Consider the following 8,667-nt stretch of genomic DNA (forward strand, 5'->3'; position numbering starts at 1 on the left):
TTCCAAGAAGAAATCTTGCTCCAAGTAGAAAACTAGCTCCAAAAAGAAATGTAGATGATGTCAAAGAGGCAAGAGGCAATGGTTATCATCAAAGGATCTCAAAGAAGAAAGGCTTCAGAAGTACATCAAGGAAACCTCCATCTCCCAGGTACCAAAGTTCATATTTTGGTTATTGTTATTCTTGTTCAAACTTTGGTCATATGGCAAAAGACTGTAAAGCATCTCATAGAGATAGATGTTATAGTCTCCGACAACCTCCAAGAAACAATTTTACAAGAAGAAATCATGAAATCTTATTCATGAACAATGTAGAATGCTTCAAGTGTCATAACATTGGTCATATGGCGCGTGATTGTAACTTAACATGGGCTCTTACACAAGCTAGAACCATGCAAAAGAAGAAAGTTACACAAGTATGGAGAAGGAAAGAAATACAGTCCGAAAGTCCCTTGAGCTCTCCAGCCAATCTAAGTTTTTTTTTTTAAGAAGACTCTGCCAAAAGGAGACGATGCATACAGTTAAGGGGAGCCTGTAATTCTTGATCATTATTGCTGAGAGAAAATGACCCACTGATTTTCCTAGAAATCACAAGTGTAGATCATGCCCCAATGGATATAGCCAGCTGCAAAGACAGTACTCTTATTCTCCAAAACAGTAACCAGGCATAGTTTTGTGGCTTGGATTGATTGGAGTGCCTGAGCACAGCAGTGAGAGCGATGAAAGGAAAGCTGATACGAATAGACAGAAAAGTTTTGAATTTCTGATGAAATGTCTGGGTATGACTGATAACCCAGCAGTTGAAATTAAAGGGGAGTGTTGGAATGTAATTTCAACTGCAGCGATAGTTGAATAGGGACCGAGAACATTGCAGCAAAACCGCCATTGGATTTCCCCGCAATTTCTATTTTCCTCATTCGCGATGTGATTGTGCAATGTGATCAAATCACAGATCGCTATCGCATATTAACTTGTTGCACCCCTGCTTTGCCCCGATTGCGATTTCGCGATGCGATCAAATCGCAAATCGCAAATCACATAATTCAATGGTTATGGCAGCGGTGGCAATTTTTTTTTGAATGACCTCCATATGACTGACAAGGCCGTAAAACTGAATACGAATGCAGGGCTGATTGAAAGCGTTGGATCGACGAAGAAGCAAAGTCCACGTGAAGCATTTAATGAAATTTTTACTCCGGTCGTTGAAAGTAGATGAAGAATTTATTTCATTCTTATTTTCACGGGAGTATGGGATGTAAAAACATATATTTATGTTTTGTTGTTCATTTTGTAATGAAGTGTGATGAGTAATGAAACGCACAACAGTGCGAAGTAAAAAAAAAGGAGGGTAGACTCAGCAGCGCCATGGAGAAATTTTTATGCACAGCGGTGCGATTGTAATGGTGTAGTTGTTCATTGAAAATGAGAGGGAGCACGCAGCAGCGTGTGTTATGTTTTGTGTTGTTTGTTGAGAGCATGAAATGTAAGGTAGGTGCCACAACATGATAGCAAGTGTGAGAAATTTTAAAGCACAGCAGTGCGAATGCAAGGTATGTAAGAAGTTTATTTTTATAGACAGCAGTGTGAATGTTCTGTTTGTTGTTGAACATGAAATGAAATACACAACAGCGTAGAATAGCAATGTAATGGGAATGCACAGCAGTGCAGAGAAAGTTTTTGGTTGTTGAATATGCAAAGGGTAATACACAGAAGCGTAAATGTAAGTTTTTTTTTGTTACAGCAGTGAATGTAAGAAATTTTACACACAACAGTGTAAAATTTCAAAGCAGAGAAAGAGTAAATTTATTTGTGTGGAACTGAAGTGTTCTTGTTTGTAATCCCTCTATTAAGAGGAATATCTTTTGTAACAGCAGTTGTGAAATCCCTTTGTGTGAAGAAGATGTTTTGTAACAGTTGGTTTCCTGTTAATGAATAGAAGTTTTTTTTTTGTGTTGCTGAAACTCTGTTCTCAGCAAAACAATTTTTAGCTTCCCTGTGCTAAGATCCTGTGTGTTAAAACAGAGCATTGTTTCTGTTCAGTTTATTCGGTTTTGTTTGGAATCATCAGAAATTCCCAACATGGTTATCTCTTTCTTGTGAATAGAGATGTAAGGTGCAACTAGTTGTCTTCACTCTGTTTTTGGTTCTGGTTCTAAAATATTTCTATCCAAAGGAATTTGCTAGTTTTGCTGGTTTATATCAATGAATATATGAGAGCTAGATAAACTTTTTGAAGAGAGCACACTCTTCCCCTTGAAGAGATGCCACTGCTTAGTTTATTTCCTTTAATATTTTCCAGATTTAATTTTTTTACTGCCTTTAATGCATACGTATTCATATGCTTCATCATGGAATGCTTACTCATATACTTCATCATGGAACTTTTACTGTTGTCTTTGAATTGCACTTTTTTTCGGATTGAAAATAGCCATGCTTAGTGTTTCAATAGGTAATCAATGTTTTATAGAAATTCACAGTTGTTGCCTCAAATTTTTAGTTTTATAGAAATGTTTGAGTTGTCTGTGAAAACCTTCAGCGCAAAATAAAAAGGAGGGAGAGTGATCTAAAACGGGGCACTAAAGGTTTCTTATCATGCTTACAAGAACCTCTCTTGCTCCAAATCTTATATATTCTCAGATCTATGCTTATAATTGACAATTTGTGGAATAAATAACTTGAAATAGGTGTATGCTTTTAGTTTGTCTTTGACTGCTAAGTGCTTTAAGTTTATTTGCTTGAACATATATAAAACATATAACAGCAAATACAATGCAGCAATAAACAAACACACATAACAGCAATATAATATGGAGTTCACCCAAACCTCTTGGGCTATGTCTCCTTGAGCTCTAATCAACTCGATTAGACTCTTTGGGATTATGGCTGAATTCTTTTACAAGTTCCATACTCAACTCCAATAAGTTACGACTGAACCATTGGGCTTAGAATACGATTTTTATCCCTGGCCGTTTGGTTCTCTGGCTCTCGGCTCTTGGCTTTGGCTCTCACTCTGACTCTAGCTCTCGGCTCTGGCTCTCGCTCTTGCTCTAGCTCTTAGCTCTTGCTCTGGATCTGGCTCTCAGCTCTGGCTCTGGCTCTTGGCTCTCGCTCTCGGCTCTCGCTCTTTGTCAAGCCTCCAACCTCTGGTGGCTCTTTCGCTATCCTCCCAACCTCTGGTGGCACTCTACAAATCTACAGCTCTCTAATCTTCTGCGCTCAACTCTCTAGGAAATCACCCCTTTGCCATCGCCCCAACCTCTGGTGGCTTTTCGGCTTTGACGAGCTTCTGGTTTCGCTCAACCTCCAAGCGACTCCAAAACCCCCCCTTTCAATTGTGATCTTTGGCTTTTGTGAGGCATCCCTCTGGCTTTGCTACTTCCTATCCATTTCTCTATGTGTAATCATTCCTCTATCTCTTCAACTAGCCCTCTGGCTCTATGGCTCTGTGGCTATGCGATTGTCCATCTGGCTCTGTGGCTCTGTGGCTCTCTGTGTATAACGCATTCCTGTTACAACGCATCATTGTTACAAAATGCCCACTTACAGTGTGGCGCAAATGATTCAAGAACAGGGACAGTTTACAAAGGAATTGGCAGCCTCTCTTCGGATGAAATCCCGAAAACAACCATATTTCCAATACACATAAGTATTTGGATTTACACAGTAAAACACTAAAAATTCGAAAATTCGGATTTCAAATATTATGAAATCACATTCATAACATATCGGGTCCACGCCTTGATCGCAAGTAGCAATCGCAACAGGCATGTGTCAACGACCCTTTATGTGGTTGCAATTGCTAATATCAGTGCATCGCAATCACAACGCCCAATGGACTATGCCGGCCAATATATATATTGTCGATCTGATCCATCGATCCGATATATATCGTCGATGCCGATCATCAGATCTAATCATCGCAATCACAAGTCACCCATCGCAATCTCCGATCAACTCATCGCTTTAATCGCAATCACAATCGGCTCTGCCTGGGGTTTCGATATCGCATGCAGGGCTTCCTCCGATGCGATATATCGAAGAATCAAGGGTCCTTAAGGCCTTTGGTCTAAATCCTCCCTTGGAACGTTTCCGATGTGACATTTCCTTAAGGAACGCATATTCTCCATTAAGTCCCATTTATAAGAAATTGTCTCATTTTCAAAGGACAATGGGAAAATTTCTTTTTACAATAACTTCTTCATCTGAAGTCCGTTTTCGCCCATTCAAATTGTGTTAGATTCAGAATGAAGAGATCTATGCAATGAGACTATTTCCAAGAGCATATTTTGACTTTAATTTTCCTCTTTGAGGAGAATTCATAGACTTAGAAGTCTATGTTAGATCTATTTTGGATCATGTCTTCCCACTAAAAAGCTTTTGGACTCCAAAAGACTGATATACTGATCTGAATAGTAAATGAGAATACCTCACCCTATTCTTTCAAACTCCATACACTTCCCTTGCATAGTGCCTTTGAACCAAAGCCTTTGAACACTCTCTTTCCTAGATGTGCTTGTCCTCCTGGGAAGAACTGTCTTCCTTCTTGACTTCATGTAGAACTCCTGTTGAGAAGGCCACAAAAGGTGGTTTGAACTTTTCTTCCTTGATAATTGATCCAAGGTGGCTCAAACCAATTTGAAGTTACATCTGTTTCACAAAAATTTTCATTTGTACCTGTTTGACATACTGTCAACAACAACTGTTAACAACAACAGCATTACAGACAACAACTGGATGGCCTAAACTCTTGCTTCATCAAAAGAAACAGAATTCACATCTTGTGAATTACCTCCATGTCTTACATCTGCATACAAATGATTAACTAGATAACAAACCAATAAAACATGCCTTTAAAACAATTGACCCTTCAAGTCAAGCATGTAGAAAAAGAATTCTACGATTCTTTTTCAAAAATGAAACACTTCATCAACATCTCCATTTTGGAGACCAAATCAACTTTTATCAAGTCAATATTGCATTACATGCATGTTTACAACAAAGTAATTGACCCTTCAAGTTAATTACACATACATGTTCAAATACAAGGAAATCATCAACATCCCTGTGTTCATGCATATCATGATTAGGCATGCATTTCACCTTTCAACTTTTGCTTAAACACATTGTAATTTTGAAGCTGAATTGAATATAATGTTGCAGCAATAAAGTGAGTCTCCTACTCAACTTTTCCATTCACCTTCTTGGTAAAAACCTACAACTTGCATTCCATTAACAAAGAAATGCATTCTATTGATTTGATGCATTTTCAAAAGACATGCAACCTTAATTGGATAAGAACTCTAACCATTTCTTACCAATCCATTTCAAAGGTGCTACCTTTGTCTGCACATCAACATCAACATGTGAATCATCCTGAAACACATCATTTATGGAATCTTTCTTTCCATTCCTGCCATTCTCTCTTTCCACCTTCTTCAAGTTTTGTGGAAGCATTGTTGGATTCAAAGTCCAACATTTTGCAGCAATATGTCCTTGCTTATGGCAGTAAGTGCAACACATGTGCATCCTCTTGACAACATGATTTGCCTTGTCCAGTGGACCTTTGGCTTCTTGCTTCCTTTTCTTCAAAAGTTTCTTGTATGTGGCCATTATCTTCCAACATCTAGAAACATTATGATTATCCAAACCACAAAATGAACATGCAATTCTTTTCCCATACTTATATGGAAATTTACCATGCTTTACATAATCAAAAGGAATATGATTAGAACCAGATTTATACCTTTCTTTTTCACCTTTATTACCTTCATGAGGAGGTGAATCAAATGAAGAAGTGGCTCCCTTTGGAACACCATCAATCTCTTCAAGGCTTTTAGAGTTTCCACAACTCTCTGGTTCAAGTGTATGCTTATGAACACCTTCCTGAAAATGATGTTTCAGGCTATTGCATTCCCCATGACTGCAATCTTTGCACTTTTGAGGTAGAAGACCTGAAATGAAACTCTTTCTTAGAACTGTTTCAGTTGTCTTCATAACAACTTTGGAACTTTCTCCATAGGATTGTTAAACCCAAATATTTAGGCCTTTCCTCAACCATTATTGGTTCAAAATACCCTGTGCATATTTTCCCAATCCTTTTCCTTCATAGCCAATTTTGGACATTAACTTGGACCCTATGCCTCTGGTATGTTTTTCAAAAGAACCAACATAAATATTCTTAGAAGAATTTGAAGACAAACAGGAATTATTTACCTCTTCTTTAAGCTGATACTTGACCAAGGCTTCTTTGGCAACAAGGAGTTGTGTCTCCAACTCATGCATCCTTTTCAGGTTCATATTTGCAATATGAAGTTGCCTCTCCATTTCCTACAATTTTTCAGAAAGCAACTGCTTCTCTTCCTTCATGGAATTCAACTGCTCTCTAAGTATGATGCTCTTCCTTCCATCCTCATACATTTCTCTCACCATATCCATCATGATGAAAAAGTCTTGCTTCAAGTCTTCATCAAAGAATCTTGTGATGAAGGAAGGATTTGAGGACTCACTTGTAGAAGTAGTCATTATCAAAATGAACAAAAAAACTTCAAACAAGATTAACAAAGAGCTTATTTAGGCAACCTTTTGCAACAAAACTCTTGTGCTTCAAGGATTTCTTTGGGGTCCTTCAGGATAAGGAGAATGCCTTCAGCCCTTCTTCCTTCTTATCCTCTCCTAGACTTAGCTATCATTAGCTTTCCCTTCACCTTTGCAAACTCAAACAATAGTCAGTTTACAAACAATCAAACAACAAAACCCTTGCTATTGTTTGAACACCTCTCAAGTCAAACAAGCATATATATTGCTTTGTCAATCAAGCATTCTAATATGATACCACCTGCATCATAATACAACCTACTTCATGACACAACCTGCTCTGGTATAACTTAACTCCGTTATCACCTTCTTTGAAGGTGGGGTTTATCAACCTGATGCTCTGATATAACCAGCTTTGATACCACCTGATCTGAAATGGGGCACTAAAGGTCTCTTGTCATGCTTACAAGAACCTCTCCCACTCCAAAGCTTATATATTCCCAGATCTATGCTTATAATTGACAATTTGTGGAATAAATAACTTGAAATAGGTGTGTGCTTTTAGTTTGTCTTTGATTGTTAAGTGCTTTAAGTTTATTTTCTTGAACTTATATAAAACATATAACAGCAAATACAATGCAGCAATAAGAAATCACACATAACAACAATATAATATGGAGTTCACCCAAACCTCTTGGGCTACGTCTCCTTGAGCTCTAATCAACTCAATTAGACTCTTTGGGATTATGGTTGAATTCTCTTACAAGTTCTACATTCAACTCCAATAGGTTATGACTGAATCATTGGGCTTAGAATACCATTTTTATCCCTAGTCATTTGGCTCTCTCGCTCTCAGCTCTTGGCTCTGGCTCCCGGCTCTGGCTCTGGCTCTAGCTCTTGGCTCTCACTCTCGCTCTGGATCTCGGCAATGGCTCTCGCTTTGGCTCTGGCTCTTGGCTCCCGCTTTGGCTCTGGCTCTCGGCTCTGGCTCTTTGTCAAGCCTCTAACCTCTGGTGGCTCTTTCGTTATCCTCCCAACCTCTGGTGGTACTCTATGAATCTACAGCTCTCTGGCCTTCTATGCTCTGCAACTCTGCTACGCTCAGCTCTCTGGGAAATCACCCCTTTACCATCACCCCAACCTCTGGTGGCTTCTCAGCTTTCACGGGCTTCTAGTTTCGCTTGACCTCCAAATGACTCCAAAACTCCCCCTTTCAGTTGTGCTCTCTGACTTTTGTGAGGCATCCTTCCGGCTCTGTGGTTTCCTGTCCGTTTCTCTATGTGTAATCATTCCTCTGTCTCTTCGACTGGCCCTCTGGCTCTCTGGCTCTGTGGCTCTGCTACTGACCATCTAGCTCTGTGGTTCTATGGCTCTCTGTGTATAACGCATTCCTGTTACAATGCATCATTGTTACAAAATTCCGACTTACAGCGTGGCACAAATGATTCAAGAACAAGGACAGTTTACAAAGGAATCGGCAGCTTTTCTTCAGACAAAATCCCGAAAACAACCATATTTCCAATACACAGAAGTATTCAGATTTACACAGGAAAACACTGAAAATTCGAAAATTCAGATTTCAAATATTATGAAATCACATTCATAACCTATCAGGTCCGCACCTTGATCGCAAGTCGCAATCGCAAGAGGCATGTGTCAACGGCCCTTTATGTGGTTGCGATCACCAATCGCCAATCGCCGATATCGGCGCATCCCATATTGCAATCGCAATGCCCAATGGACTGTGCCGGCCGATATATATATATCGTCGATCCGATCCGCTGATCCGATATATATGGTTGATGCTGATCCGCCGATCCGATCATCGCAATCACAAGTCACCCATTTCAATCGTTGATCGTCTCATCACTTTAATCGTAATCACAATCAGCTCTGCCCGAGGTTCCGATATCGCATGCAAGCCTTCCTCTGATGCGATATATCGGAGATCACTAATCGGGGGTCCTTAAGGCCTTTGGTCTAAGTCCTCCCTTCAAACCTTTCCAATGTGACATTTTCTTAAGGAACGCATATTCTCCATTAAGTCCCATTTATAAGAAATTGCCTCCTTTTCAAAGGACAATGGGCAAATTTCTTTTTACAATAACATCTTCATCCGAAGTCCGTTTTCACCTA

This window comes from Pinus tabuliformis, chromosome 8 (assembly GCF_031772625.1).
Source record: "Pinus tabuliformis cultivar Carrire ecotype Pingquan chromosome 8, CPIR1, whole genome shotgun sequence".
NCBI classification, from domain to species: Eukaryota; Viridiplantae; Streptophyta; class Pinopsida; order Pinales; family Pinaceae; genus Pinus; species Pinus tabuliformis.